Here is a 15,279-nt window from a genome sequence, read left to right as displayed (position 1 = left end):
TAACAACAGAGAGGATGGGATATGAACCCGCCTGGATAATCATCAGTACACATTGTATCCGCAGTTCAAACATGGCTAATGCTGAGACAATCAGTAAGACCATTGGAATAACCCCTGCCCATTATTGTAACATTCCAATCAGCTTTTGTCAGATTGTGATTCATTATCCTAATATCCCAGGCAATTGTTCTCAGATTCTGATCCATTGTTGAAATATTCCGGTCTAATATGCTCAGATTCGGATCTCGCCTGTCCCACTCCTTGGAACTGTCGATCCCCATTGTGTTCGGGATAATGCTGCCACTATGGTATTTCACATTGAAAGAAACTCCTTACGAATATCAGTGGCAAAATTGCCAGAGACACAGTTAGGATCCATTTCGACGTCAAAATTCACAGTCAAAGAACGAACAGTTCCAGTTAACCGCTTCTAAATGGACAGTCCATTCAAACGTCTGATAATCACCAGGAAGAAGCTGATCCAGAACCTACTGCTGCATATTCTCTATCTTCTGTCTGTTGGGTGAGGTTGTAGGCGATCATTGGCGGAGTGCGATGGTTCTTTGATGATGCTGGCTGCGTTTCCACTGCAGCGAGCTGTGTAGGTGGAGTCCATGGATGGAAGGTTCGTTGCCATGTTTGCCTGTATTGTGTACACGAAATTCTGCAATTACTTACGGTCATGGGCAGAGCAGTTGGCATACAAGGCCATTAAGCACCTGGACAATATGCATTCATTGGCGGATTGCTGAACGTTGCTGAGTGTCATTATGGACATGCCACATTTTCTGAGCTGTGTGAGAAAGAGGAGCCGTTGTTTTGCCTTCTTGAACATCGCATCTCCATGGGAATGGCAGAATAGTTTGTTGTTCCATAACTTTGAGGCATCTGACACTCTCGACCTTTGCAACAACAGCTCCGTTGATGCAGATGGTGTGTTAAGTCAATGATCAGTTATTTAGTTTTGCCGACACTGAAAGATAGGTTGCTGTCATTGCATACGTCACCAAGTCCTTCCCCTCCCTTCTGTAGTTTGACTTATCATTGTCAGATATCTACCTTACTACAGTGGTGTCATCAGCGAACTTGAGGATACGTTCACTTGGAATCTCGCAACATAGTCAGGGTTGTACCTTACTACATGGTGTCTTCAGCGAACTTGAGGCTCGGTTCATATGGAATTTTGCAAATTGTCAGGGGTGTAACAGGGAGCACAGTTTGAGCTGAGGACGTATCCGTGGCGGGAGTGGGGCACTCGAGTGTTCCGTGTTATCGTGGAGGAGGTGCAGTTGTCTATATTCACTGATTGTGGGTGAGAAGGCTGAGGAACCAGCTGCACAGGGCAGAATCATGACCAAGGTCAAGGAGTTTTCAGATCAGCCTGGAGAGGATCATGTGTTGAAATTGGAGCTGTACCCCATTGCGCAGGGGTCTGACTAAGGTGTCCTTGTTGTTTAGTAGTTCCCGGGATGAGTGGAGGTTTGGGGATATGGCATCCACTGTGGAACTGTTCCGTTGGTCGGCAAGTTGTAGTCGACCAAGACAGGCTGGCTGACTGGAGTTGCTGTGGGCCTTGACCAGCCTCTTGAAGCAGTTCATGATTATTGAGGTCAGAGCCCCTGGACGGCATTCATTAAGGCACAGTCTCTTTGCTTTGTTTTATGCAGTGATGCTTGTGTTCTTCTTGAAGCAGTTTGGGCCCAGTGTCCACTGCAAAGCACCCCATGTTGGGCAGATATTTCACCTAGTTTATGGATTAATGCATCATTAGGCTTCGCATAGCGGGGAGTTTGTCCGCATGTATTGAGCAGTCCACTTACCGAGTCTGCAAAGTGTTCCATTCTGAACAGCTATCGCATCTGGGTTTGTGTGGATGGCCTTGTGGTATTATGGTTAGGCTATTCAGCCAACGATATCGGTAATGCTCCCGGGACATGAGAACGAATCCTGCCATGCCAGTGAAACGAATTGAAATTCAACGAAATGCTGTAGTCATTAGTCTGCTGATGTTTGAGAATCCATTGTTGATTGTAAAGCGAAAAGTATCTGGCTCACTAAAGTCGTTTAGGGAATGAAATTGCTATCCTTACCTGGTCTCGCTGACATGCAGACCTCGGCAATGTGGCTGGCTCTTAACTATCCTCAGGCCAATAGTGATGGACAATAAATCCTCGCTCAGCCAGTGATGCCTAATCATGTAAGTAAATAAAGAAATAGACGTCTGGGATGGTTCTGTGAGGAGAGTTGAGAATGTGATTGAACTAACCATTTCAGATGATCTGGTAATGCCTTTATTTTATGTTCTCATTCGTGTAACTGGACCATCAAAATTCGCACTCCATTACTGTTGCAGAGTGTAAATGTACAGAGTTCATGTGGGTGAATACTCAGCTATTTCCATCGTCTTCAGGTCTGCACTTAGAAAGAAAGAACGGCCTTTCGGATAAAGGCCACCCGTTTGATACACATCTCAAGACTTCCCCAACCACCACTACTCTCCACCGACAAGCATGCATATCAAGATATTCCATGTGCACTGAGGGTAATAAGTCCACAGGGATCATCATTGAGCAGACCACCATGGAGATAGAGCAACACCTCTCTTGTCCACCTGTATAAAAATGAACCATCCGGTGCAATCTGTATCAATCATGTAATGTCTTTCCATTAACGTAATATACAGTGATTTATTCTTCCTGAATAATTCACAGGTTGACAGCTACCTACGCTATGTTCCATCTGCCAAATTGTCCATTGTCTATCCATTTACAGATTCTCCACCGCCTCATTATAACTTCATTTCCAGCCTATAAAATCATAGAGTCATAGGGACGTACAGCACAGGAACAGACCTTTCTGTCCAACTAATCCATGCCGACCAGATTACCTAACCTGATCTAGTTTCATTTTCCAGCACTTGCCCCATATCCCTCTAAACACATCCTATTCTTGTCACAATCCAGGTTTTTGTCTAAACACTGCAATTGTAACAGCTACCACCACTTTCTTGGCAGCTCATTCCCTACATGGACTACCTTCTGTGTGAAAATGTTCCCCATTTTATGAAAAGACTCTTGTATATATTTCTCCTCTCATCCGAAACCTTTGGCGTCCTCTTCTGGATTATCCCAGCCCAGGAAAAATACCTTGTCTATTTATCCCATCCGTGCATCTCATGATTTTATAAACCCTGTCAGATCATTCCCCAGCCTTCAAAGACTCCAATTAATACAATCCCTGCCTATTCAGACTCTCCCAACAGCTCAAATTCTCCAACCTTGGCAACACCTTTGTAAATCTTTTCTGAACACTTTCAAGTTTCACAACATGTTTCGTTTTGGAAGGAGAGCAGAATTGCACGTAATATTGCAAAAGCGGCCTAACTAGTGCCCTGTATAACCAAAACATAACCTCCCAATTCCTACACTCAATACTCTGACCAGTAAAGGAAACCATACCAAACTGTTTCATCACTATATTGTCTACTTGTGACTCTACTTTCAAGGAACTATGAATCTGCGCTCCAATGTCTCTTTGTTCTGCAAAACTCCACAGCAACTTATCATCAATGTAAAAGTCCTGCTCTTATTTGCTTTTCCAAAATGTCGCATCTTGTATTGACCTAAACTAAACTCCATCTGCTATTCCTCAACCCGTTGGCCCATTTTTTAAATACCCCATTGTTCTCTGAGCTATCCTTCTTCGGTGTCCACGACACGAACAATTTTGTTAACATCTGCAAACGTACTAGCCTATACCTCCTATTTGCAGAAAGTGAGGACTGCAGATGCTGGAGATTAGAGCTGGAAAATGTTTTGCTGGAAAAGTGCAGCGTGTCAGGCAGCGTCAAAGGAGGAGGAGAATCGACGTTTCAGGCATAAGCCCTTTGATGCTGCCTGACCTGCTGCGCTTTTCCAGCAACACATTTTTCAGCTTATACCTCCTATTTACAAATCCAATTCATTTACACAAAAGAAAAACAGTGGATCCAGCGCCGATCCTTGTGGTTCATCATTGGTTACAGGCCTCCTATCTAAAAAGCAACCCTCCACCACAACTCTCTGTCTTCTTCATGCGTGCCAGTTCTACATCCAAATTACTATTTCTCCATGTGTTCCATGAGTTCTAATCTCGCTAACCAGTCTATCATGAGGAACATTGTCAAATGCCTTGCAAAAGTCCATATAGGTCACGTCCACCGCTCTGTCCACTTTGTTAAATCTTCAGAAAATAACTTCAATCAAGTTCTTGAGACATGATTTCCCACGCATAAAGCATTGTTGACTCTCTCTAATCAATCCTCTTCTTTATACCTGGAGCACTTTAGTTTGAAGAAAAATTAATTCTGAACAGTGAAGATACTTTCTTTTAAAACAAAGTTTCTTTGAACTTACACAGTAAGTGTTGCTGCGGTGCTGCACATTTTACTGGGTTTGTTTTGAACTGCAGCATGATTGGAGAAGTTTTTGTTTCATCTGGTTCAGCTGGAGGGTGGCCAGCTAAGAACAAGCTGCCTTGCAGCAGAGCTTGCTATGTCTGGCTGATTGCTTCCATTGCCAAAAATAACTTTCTTCACACGATTTCAGGTTAAAACCTGTTTGTTCGTTTGAAACATGTGATTGTAAGAGCATTAAAAGACTATATTTCTTGAGTAAGCTATGTCTGCTAACTGTGTCAGTGACAACTGTACATGATCAGTAACAAATAAGTTTGCTCGAACATCACAGCAACACGCTCAGAAAAAAAATTACGCCGCATCCTTTTGCTTTCATGGAAAACCCATTGGCTAAAATATATTGCCTCTGAAAGCCCATCTTTGCAGTGTAATCAGTTTCTTGTTGCCTTATCCTGAGGAGAGTACATATTTATGCCTTAAATTAGGTTCGAATGCATTTGTTCCATCTATCTAATCCGTTTATAGAGTTTGCAATAGTTGAGGACACAGCACTGGACACGGTATTGCTGCAGTTGTTAATTCAGTTCAACTGACAGTGAACTTTTTCTACCACATCAGGCTGAGTGTTTCCCTTCACCAGAATTGTGTGCTCGGTGCGCCCAGAGATGCTATTAGGGACAGATACATCTGTGACAAGCAATTTGGTGAGAAGCTTTCCCTCTTATTGTTTCAGGCATCACTTCTCACAGTCTGTGCCCTGTGTACTTGAGGCCTCACCATGCTCAGTCAGTGGTGAGCCTGTCGAATCATTCGATGATGGACATTGAAGCACCACACCCAGAGTTCGTTCAGTGCCCTTGTCAGACTCAGTGCTTCCTCCGATTTTTTTTTAAACATCAAGGGAAACTGAGTTATCTTTGCGAGGAGTTTTGGAGGGCAGTCAAAGTCCATCATCAGGTGATTTCCTTGACTATCTTCGATCTGTTACCATGAGATTTCTCTGCTTCAGGAATCCTTTTTTGCCTGTATACCACAGAGCCACCGTCACTGACAGTTCTGTCCAGGCAGTGTGGCAGGAAATGCCCAGGGATGTTGATAGTGCTTTATGGAATATTAACCGTATTGCCTGTGTGACGATATCACACTGTTTCCTGAACAGTCATTTTGAGGAATAAGGGAAACAATGGGATACAGAATAATGGCTCGAAAATCTGAACGCAAAGAGCGTTCTTTTTTTTGGGATGTACATGCAAATGAAGAATGAGGAATTCAATGCATACATTGATGGAAATATATATGACTCAATGGTTTCAGAGAAACATGGCTGCTGGGTACATTGAGAACTGATATCAGGACATTTTACAGAGAGGCTTAAACAAATCTGGGAAGGAGGTGGGAGAGATCTCGGAAAAAGGGCTGAAATCGACATGAGCATAAAAGCGGATCTTACATCAAATGATTGAGGCTTAATCTGATTCTTTCTATTTGCAAATTGCCAGTTTATTTGAGTTTCAGGAGAGATTTGTGTCATAAGGCTAAGTGGATATCATTGAAGTTAATGAATGGAAGGGCTTTTCTGATGTGGATTTTTATGACCCTGTCACATTCTATAATCGACATTTTTAGCAACATTGTATAATTGACACCATTTGGGAACAGTCTGACGTCAGTTAATTGAGCAAAAGAAAAGATCAGAGGGACGAGATACCATTCCAGGGAGAAGTCACTACAGCAGATGAAGTTGTGAATTGACTTACTCTGCACTCACGTTTGTTCACTACAGACAATCGCTCACAATTTACACTAAAATACATAAATTTCCAAGCTGGGTTAGTCTTCAATGCACTGAGAGCAATGTTTTCACCATCCATATGACGAATTGTGTCGAAGTGATGTATTTCCATTCTCGAGTGATTCAGTGTGTGGGAATGTTCTCGAAACCTTCTCCTCTTGTAGATGCGTGTCTGTATGTTTTTTTTTATTTTGGGTTTTACGTCATATTTTCTGAGTAATGCAGACCTTCCCATTTGTTGTTTTATCTCTATTTTTTTTTTTTAAATAATCTCTGATGAATACAGTGCCACATTGAAAAATCTCACACGGTTCTCAATCATACTGGTAACATTGCCACAATGCTCATGTACAATTTGTTCATTTTCCTTCCACGCAGTAAACATAATGACGATCTAAATCCTGCTTAATAAATATGTGGTTATCTCCATGTGTTAGTCGTTACTTGGGGGCTATGGCTGTGGTGGAACTACTTGTCATTATCTTCGACCTGATATCCAGACACATTCCCAATGTTTATTAGTAGCAATTTTATTTTCTGGACTCGATTCCCATGTGTAATATCCTTGCCGTCCTGCTTGATGCAACCACTGACTGCTATATCTGGTTCACTGTCACGTTCACCTGTAAGCGATTTGTCGTCATTTGCTGCCAGAAGCTGAAAAGTAAATATTGCAGTGAGAAAATGGCGACTGTGGTTCTAGGAACAATGACTGTACTGAGCTGTTTAAAAACATTTTCTGGTATTTTATGTTCACAGGTCAGTATCGACTGGGGATCTTCCCCTGGTTTTGTGATGTAATGGACGATCCTCGATAAAATCCTGCCTGGGGCGGATTGAGTTCCGCGGCTCTCCCATTTTTCCTGATTTTGCTGCTTAATGATTTTACCGTCCGACACATGTTATTGACCAGCAGAGCCCGAAGGAGACTATGGGTTCACACCAGTGTTGATGGTCAATGTGACACAGAAATGAAATATCGAAAAATATCCATCATTTTACTGTTTGTGATCTCGACCAATTTCATCCTATTGTGGTCAAAGTTAAGTTTTTTTTTCTGTATGGAACTGGAGGTGTTTTTTGCGGTTTCATTCTATGACTCTGGATTGGATTATGCAGGAATTGGATTTCATACTGCAGCTCCTCAGTTGCTGCTCAAACACTGCGATTTTTGCTGTGACACAGACTAAGTTCAGACAGCAGCTGAAAAATGTGCTGACATGACCCTTCAACCAATTTAATCAATTAATCAATTTCACTGATTAAACAATCCATCATATTTGTTTTCATTTCCGTTTGAAGTTTCTGCAACGAAGCAGCCTGCTTCATTGTAAATTTTGTTTTCTTTTGTTCGTGTTTCGTCGGTAGTGGTGAAATAAATTTTGTTTTTGAAAGTCAAGTGATTTGACCAGCTACATCGCTCCTGAAAAGGCAATTCATATCTGCCCTTAAAATAAATAAGAGAACGGTTCTTCTGGGTTAAAATCTTAAATTGTTTTGAGATTATCTGTTTCTGTACATAACAGAGGGTGTTTGCAAAATTACAGGCGATAATAAAACCAGGACTTCGACTGAATATTCATGCATTTGAGGAAGTTTATATGAGCGTCTTAATTATTGAGTTGGACCACTTCCAAAAGCAAAACGTAGGACCAGCATTTGTTAACAATAATGGATAATTCCATCATGGGCACCAATGGTAAAGGTGAAATAACGGGATGAGTTCCTAAAGCAACATTTAGGGTATTAGAAGCCAAGCTTAAAAAGTAGACCCTCGGAGGTACTCATCTCAGTGATGAAGGTCAATGTGACAGAGAACTGAGACATCGAAAAAATCCATCATTTTACTCTTTGTGATTCATGCCAATTTCATCCTGTTGTGGTCAATGTTAACAGCGTTTTCTGTATGGAACCGGTATTTGGGGTTTAATTCTATGAATCTGGATTTATTTCTGCAGGAATTGGGGTTCATGTGGCAGCTCCACAGTTGCTGCACGAACACTGCGATTTATGCTGTGACACAGACTGATTTCAGACAGCAGCAGAAAAATGTGCTCAAATATCCCTTTACCCAAATTCATCAATGAATCAAATTGACTCATTAATTATTACATCCGGATGGATTTATCCATTTCAGTTCATTGTTTTGGCAATGCTTCACTGTAAATTCTGCTTTCGTTTGTTTGTGTTTTGTCAGTCGAGTTTAAATCAATTTCATTCTGTTTAAAATCAAGTGATTTGACTAGCTACATCCCTGCTGGAATAGTAAATTTATATCTGCATTTAAAATAAAACAATGTTCGGATCTGGGTTAATGTTTTAAATTGCGTTGAGGATATCTGTTCCGGTACATAACAGAGGGTGTTTGAAAAATCACAGGCGGTAATTAAACCAGGATTTCTCATGCTCATTTATGCATTTGAAAAACCTTATACAAGGGTCGTAATTATTGAGTTGGACCACCTCCAAGACCAAAAAGTGGGATCAGTATTTGTTAACAATAATGGATAACTCCATCATAGGCACCAATGATGTAGGTAGAAATAACGGAATGAGTTCTTAAAGCAGAATTTAGGGTGTTAGGACCCATGTTAAAAAGTAAAACCTCAAAGGTACTCATCTCAGTATTGCAAACCTGTTCCACATGCTTGTCAGAGTTGAAATTAAAGAATCGGCAGAATGAATGCGTAGCTTGAGAGATAGTGCATTGGGGAGGAGTCCATACTTTCAGACTTTGGGACCGGATTGGTCCCAAATTGGCCTACTCCAAATTGGAGTGTTTCCACCTGGGCCAGAATAGAGCCAACGTCCTTGTGGGTGCTTTTGCTAACGCTGTTGGGGAAGGTTTAAAGTAATGAGACAGAGCGATGGGAACCAGATGAATAGGTTAGTGAATAGTATGGGTGCAGTAACAAAATCCAGCAAGCAACGCGATCGTGTAGTCAGGGTGATTACAGGAAAGAGAGGACAGGTAGCAGACGCTGACTGCAAAATGACAATTATTGTGAGATGGATTTGTTTTAGTCAGGGAAGTATTGTGTGTAAGGCAGAAGAACCTCGGGCTTGTATTAGTACCTGGGAATATGTTGCTATTGCTATTACTGAGACTTGCTTGAAGGCAGGGCATGATAATCAACTAAACATCCTGTCACATATATGTTTCAGGTGGGATTGAGAGGGAGGCAAAAGGGGTGCACTAGTCGAATTTCTGGTCAGAGACAATATCACAACTCTGCTGAAGGAAGGCGCTGTGGAGGACTCGAGCAAGTGAGGCAATATGTACAGTGTTCAGAAATACAAAGAGTGCAGTAATAATGTTGAGGCTATCCTACAGGCCTTCTAACATTGAGCGTGAGATAGCTCAAGTATATAAACAGCTGATGGAAAGATGGAGGAGCAATAGGGTGGTGGTTATAGGAGATTTTACTTTTTCTAATATTGACTAGGATTTACTGAGTGTCAGAGTTCGAGATGGAGAATAATTTGTAAAGAGCATCGAGGAGGGTTTTATAAAGCAGTATGCAAATAATCCAAATCGGGAAGCGGCTGTTTTGCACTTCTAGTTGGGGAATGAACCCGGGCATATAACCTCCACAATCTCTTCCCTTTCCTGTGTCACAGGCACAAGACGGTAAAAGGTCTGCTCACATTTATGTGCAAGATGCATGAGTGGTTGAATGGACTCTTCTATTCCTGGTTCTCCAATTTATTGGGAAGAATATCCTCCTGGTGTTCTGACATTATAGTATCGATGGCATGAATGTCCTGTACTTTTTCCTGATTCAGATGCTCAAGGTCTGCTTCCGCCCCTCCTGTTGATGCTTCAGAAACCTGAGGGCTTATGGAACCCTTCAGTTGCTATCCAAAATTTGACACATCGTGTAAATATGTGGTCTCTGAATTATAACTTACCCGTTTCCTCTTAATCAATTTTATTGGACCTCTCACTTCATGACAAAAAGTAATTCAAATGGAATAAGTTTGCTCGATTCATTTGATACGTCTATTCTAACAAAAATTGGATTCGGAATTCCCTTGTCCCAACCATCTGGGCAATCTTAGCCATGAACTCTCCGTATGGTCTTTAATGTCTGATGCCACCTTTCTCCGGCTCCCTGTGATTCTAAATTCAACGCAGTAGATTTGAACTGTTTTAAAATTTCTAAGCTGTCCTTAACCAATTTTGATGCGAAGTGTTATCCCTGATCTAATTGTATCTGTTGCTAATCCGTATCTTGTGAAATATTTGATGAGCTTCTCTCCAATCCTTTTAGCTTTGCTATTGCAGAAGGGAACGGGGTCTGGAAATCTCGGGGATGCATTCATTATTGCTACGAAATACTGCTACGCAGTTTTCTCTTGTTCTTAGCAGGGGTCTTAAACAATTTATTAAGATTATTGTGAAAGGTGACTCAAATGCAGGAATAGGTATTAAAGGTGCGGGTTTTATTACTTCCTGTGTTTTTCCAATTACCTGACATACATGACATATCAGGCAATATTCAATGACATCCTTATGCAGTCTAGGTCAGTAAAAATGTTTTTGTACTTTAGGTTGAGCTTTTCCTACCCCTACATTACGCTCTCCTGGTGGTTCATGCTCCATCTGCAATACCACCCCACTGGCAATACGACTTGGTGAACGTCTTCCCATTTCTCATCTGTTCACTATATGATGTGCACTAATTTCTCATAAGACATAATATTTAAGACCGTAGCATTCAGACATACGTGTAGATTATTTTTCTGTGTACGCCTTTTGATACAATCATTTTAAGTTTTCATCATTCTGCTGGAAGTAAATCAATTTATCTGAGCTAAGGTTGGCTGCTTTGTCATTTATTTGATCCTGGTTTGTGTCAAACATTTGGTCAAACAGGGTTTCTGTTAATTCCACTTCAATTTCTGATCTGCACTGTTTTATATCTTCTCTTTCCACTGTTTACTTTGTGACCTCGTTATCCCACAATCCTGAAAAATCCCTGGGTATGTGTCCCACAATAATACATTTGCCAGATTTTCCCCTAGCTTTTCAATCTCAGTAGTCAGCACTTTTACTGTCAATTATACCATTATCAAGAATAAATTGTATCCCTGGAGCTGCAAGCTTGTCCAGTACTCCTACCACAACTTCTCCACTCTTCGCTGCACACGCTACACTCACTCTACATCATTAAGCGTTTCTTGTCTCACCATAAATTCCCGTAACTAATACATTCCCTACAAAGGTCCGTCGTGGTACCTCATCTTGCAACATCAAGAATTCAGGAGATCCTGTTTCTTTTAATGTTTTCAACTTCTTTACCTGGTGTTTCCAGCCTTGGACAGTCAACTTTATCTTTGCATATACATAGTTTAAGAAGGTCTGTCGCTTCCTCCTTAATGAACCTCCGACCAAGTTGTACATTCGGGTGCAGATTCTCCGATTCCACTATGATTTCCGTTACCACTTCAACAAAATTTACTGGCTTATCCTGTTTTCCTAGATCCAATGCACCGTGCACTACCTAACCCATCAACACTGTGATTTCACATGGCCTAATTCATTGTAGTGAAAACATCTGAGCTTTTCAACTTCTCTTTCTCCTTCAACAGTTGCCTTTTCACCCTGTAGTAGTTTGTCCTCATGATCTTCATTGCGATCTACCTTTCCCTTTGTACGTGTCGATTTTTCTTTTCCCCAATTTCTATCTCTCACGGATTGAAATTGATTTTGGCAGCCAAACATTAATTTATTAACCAACTCATAATCATCAGCCATTTCAGCTGCTCAGCTAGCTCTTTGAACTCTCTACTCTTCTACATGATTTCCCAGTACTTCAGGAAGTAATTGTTTGAACTCCTCCAAAATCAATTTCTGTTTCAGTGTGTCACAGATTAGTGATATTTTTAATGCCATTATCGACTTTCAAAATTACTTTGATCCTTTCAACCTCAATTTTGGGTTGCCCAGAGAGCCCCCTTAGACTCCTGACGAGATCATTCTGGACAAGACCTTCAGTGAGGTTATTACACCGACCATACCAGAAGAGAGTAGAAGAGAGCAGACGATGAGGAAGGCAGAGAGGAGACAGGTGCAAGAGACACCAGGAGAAATACCTGTCAGGAACAAGTTGAAGCTTTTGGAAACAGTAGAGACTGATGACACTGCCAGTTCGCAAGGCGGCCAGTTCTGTCAATCAAAAGTTGGCGCATAAGCAGAGTGGAAGAGTCGGACATCGCACAGAGCCGTGGTAATAGGGGACTCCACTATCAGAGGAACTGACAGGGGTTTCTGTGGCAGCAGACGGGATGTAAGGATGGTGTGTTGCCTTCCTGGTGCCAGAGTGAAAGACATCGCGGACAGAGTGCAGGAAATCCTCAAGGACGAGGATGAAGAGCCAGAGGTGGTGGTACATGTCGGCACAAATGATGTCGGGAAGAAGAGGAGGAACATACTACAGCGGGACTTCGGAGAATTAGGAAGAAGGCTGAAAAGCAGGACGTCCAAGGTGGTTATCTCCAGTTTGCTTCCAGTTCCTCGTGCTGGTGTGGCCAGAAACAGGGAGATAATGGACTTGAACGTGTGGTTGGGGAACTGGTGCAGGAAGCAAGGATTTAAGTTCTTGGATCACTGGGGTATATTTTGTGGAAAACATAAATTCTACAAGAGAGACGGTTTGCACCTTATTAGGTTAGGGACCAGCATTCTGGCAGGCAGGTTTTCTACTGCAGCACCGCTACATTTAAACTAAGTAGCGGGGGGTGGGGGGGGAGGGGGGGGGGAGGGGACAGACTGGTTGTTTAAAAAGGAAATTGAAGGGAAAGTTAGCACAAGAGAAGTCACGAAAAACAACTGTACCAATGAGGCAGAAAACTCAGAAAGGGATCATGCTGTAAGGTTGAGTGAAATAGGGGTTAATGGGAAGGGTGAGAAAAGTAACAAATTAACAATACTATACATGAATGCACAAAACATGAGATATTAGATGGATGAGCTTGAGGCACTTTTGGAGATTGGCAGATACGATATTGTGGGGATAAAGGAGACGTGGCTTCAAGTGGACAGGACCTGGGAAATGAATATTCAAGTCTACACGTGCTATCGTAAGGACAAACTGACGGGCAGAGGGGTGTGGGGTGGCCTTGTTGGTAAGGGAGGATATTCAGTCCCTTCCGCGGGGGGACCTATAATCAGGGGATGTAGAGTCAGTGTGGATAGAACTGCGAAATAAGGGGAAAAAAACCCTCTTGGGAGTCATCTACAGGCCCCCAAACAGGAGTCTGGATGTCGGATGTAAGTTAAATCAGGAGCTGAAATTGGTCTGTCGCAAAGATGTCACTACAGTTGTTATGGGGTATATTAACATGCAGGTAGACTGGGAGAATCAGGATGGTATTGGACCTCAAGAAAGAGACTTTGTGGAGTGCCACAGAGATGGATTCTTCGAGCAGCTGGTGCCGGAGCCGACCAGGGAAAAGGCAATTCTGGATCTGGTATTGTGTAACGAACCAGAATTGGTCAGAGACCTCGAAGTGAAGGAGCCATTGGGAAGTAGTGACCATAATACAATAAGCTTCAATCTGCAATTTGAGAGGGAGAGGGTACAGGCGGAAGTGACAGTACTTCTGTTGAATAAAGGGAACTATGGAGCTATGAGGGAGGAGCTGGCCAAAGTTCAATGCTGGAAAACCTTAGCAGGGATGACCATGGAGGAACAAGGGCGGATATTTCTGTGTATAATGCAGAAGTTGCAGGATCAGTTCAACTTAAAAGGAAGAAAGATTCCAGGAAGAGGCATGGGCGGCCGTGGCTGACGAGGGAAGTTAAGAAACATATAAAGTTAAAAGAGAAAAAGTATAACATAGAAAAGATAAGTGGGAAAACTGAGGACTGGGAAGCTTTTAAAGAGCAACAGAGGATTACTAAGAAGGAAATACGCAGAGGAAAAATGAGGTACAAAGTTTAATTGGCCAATAATATAAAGGAGGATAGTAAAAGCTTTTTTAGGTATGTGCAAGGCAAAAAATTGGTTAGGAGTAAAATTCGGCCCTTGAAGACAGAAACAAGGGAATATATTGCGGGGAACAAAGAAATGGCAGAGGAATTAAATGGGTACTTCATATCTGTGTTCACTGGGGAAGACAAGCAATCTCCCTGAGGTAACAGTGGCTGAAGGACCTGAACTTAAGGGAATTTATATTTGCCAGGATTTGGTGTTGGAGAGACTGTTAGGTCTGAAGGTTGATAAGTCTCCGGGGCCTGATGGTCTGCATCCCAGGGTACTGAAGGAGGTGGCTCGGGAAATCGTGGATGCGTTGGTGATTACTTTCCAGAGTTCGATACATTCGGGGTCGGTTCCTGAGGATTGGAGGGTGGCGAATGTTATACCACTTTTTAAGAAAGGTGGGAGAGAGAAAGCAGGAAATTATAGACCAGTTAGTCTGACCTCAGTGGTGGGAAAGATGCTGGAGTCTATTATAAAGGATGAAATTACGGCACATCTGGATAGTAGTAACAGGATAGGACAGAGTCAGCATGGATTTATGAAGGGGAAATCATGCTTGACTAATCTTCTTGAATTTTATGAGGATGTAAGATGGACGAGGGAGATCCAGTTGATGTAGTGTACCTGGACTTTCAGAAAGCTTTTTATAAAGTCCCACACAGGAGGTTAGTGAGTAATGGTATTGGGGGCAAAGTACTAGATTGGATTGAAAATTGGTTGGCTGATAGGAAACAAAGGGTAGTGATAAATGGCTCCATTTAAGAATGGCAGGCAGTGAACAGTGGGGTACCGCAGGGATCCGTGCTGGGACCGCAGCATTTTACAATATATATTAATGATATTGAAGATGGTATCAGCAATAACATTAGCAAATTTGCTGATGATACAAAGCTGGGTGCAGGGTGAAATGTGATGAGGATATTAGGAGATTACAGTGTGACATGGACAAGTTAGGTGAGTGGGCAGATGCATGGCAGATGCAGTTTAATGTGGATAAATGTATGGTCATCCACTTTGGTGGCAAGAACAGGAAGGCAGATTACTACCTCAATGGAATCAATTTAGGTAAAGAGGCAGTACAGAGAGATCTGGGTGTTCTTGTA

This window comes from Chiloscyllium plagiosum, unplaced genomic scaffold (genome assembly GCF_037043375.1).
Source record: "Chiloscyllium plagiosum isolate Xiang-an unplaced genomic scaffold, Cpla_swu_hap1 HiC_scaffold_46, whole genome shotgun sequence".
Classification (NCBI taxonomy): Eukaryota; Metazoa; Chordata; class Chondrichthyes; order Orectolobiformes; family Hemiscylliidae; genus Chiloscyllium; species Chiloscyllium plagiosum.
Note: the sequence above shows the minus strand (reverse complement) of the source record.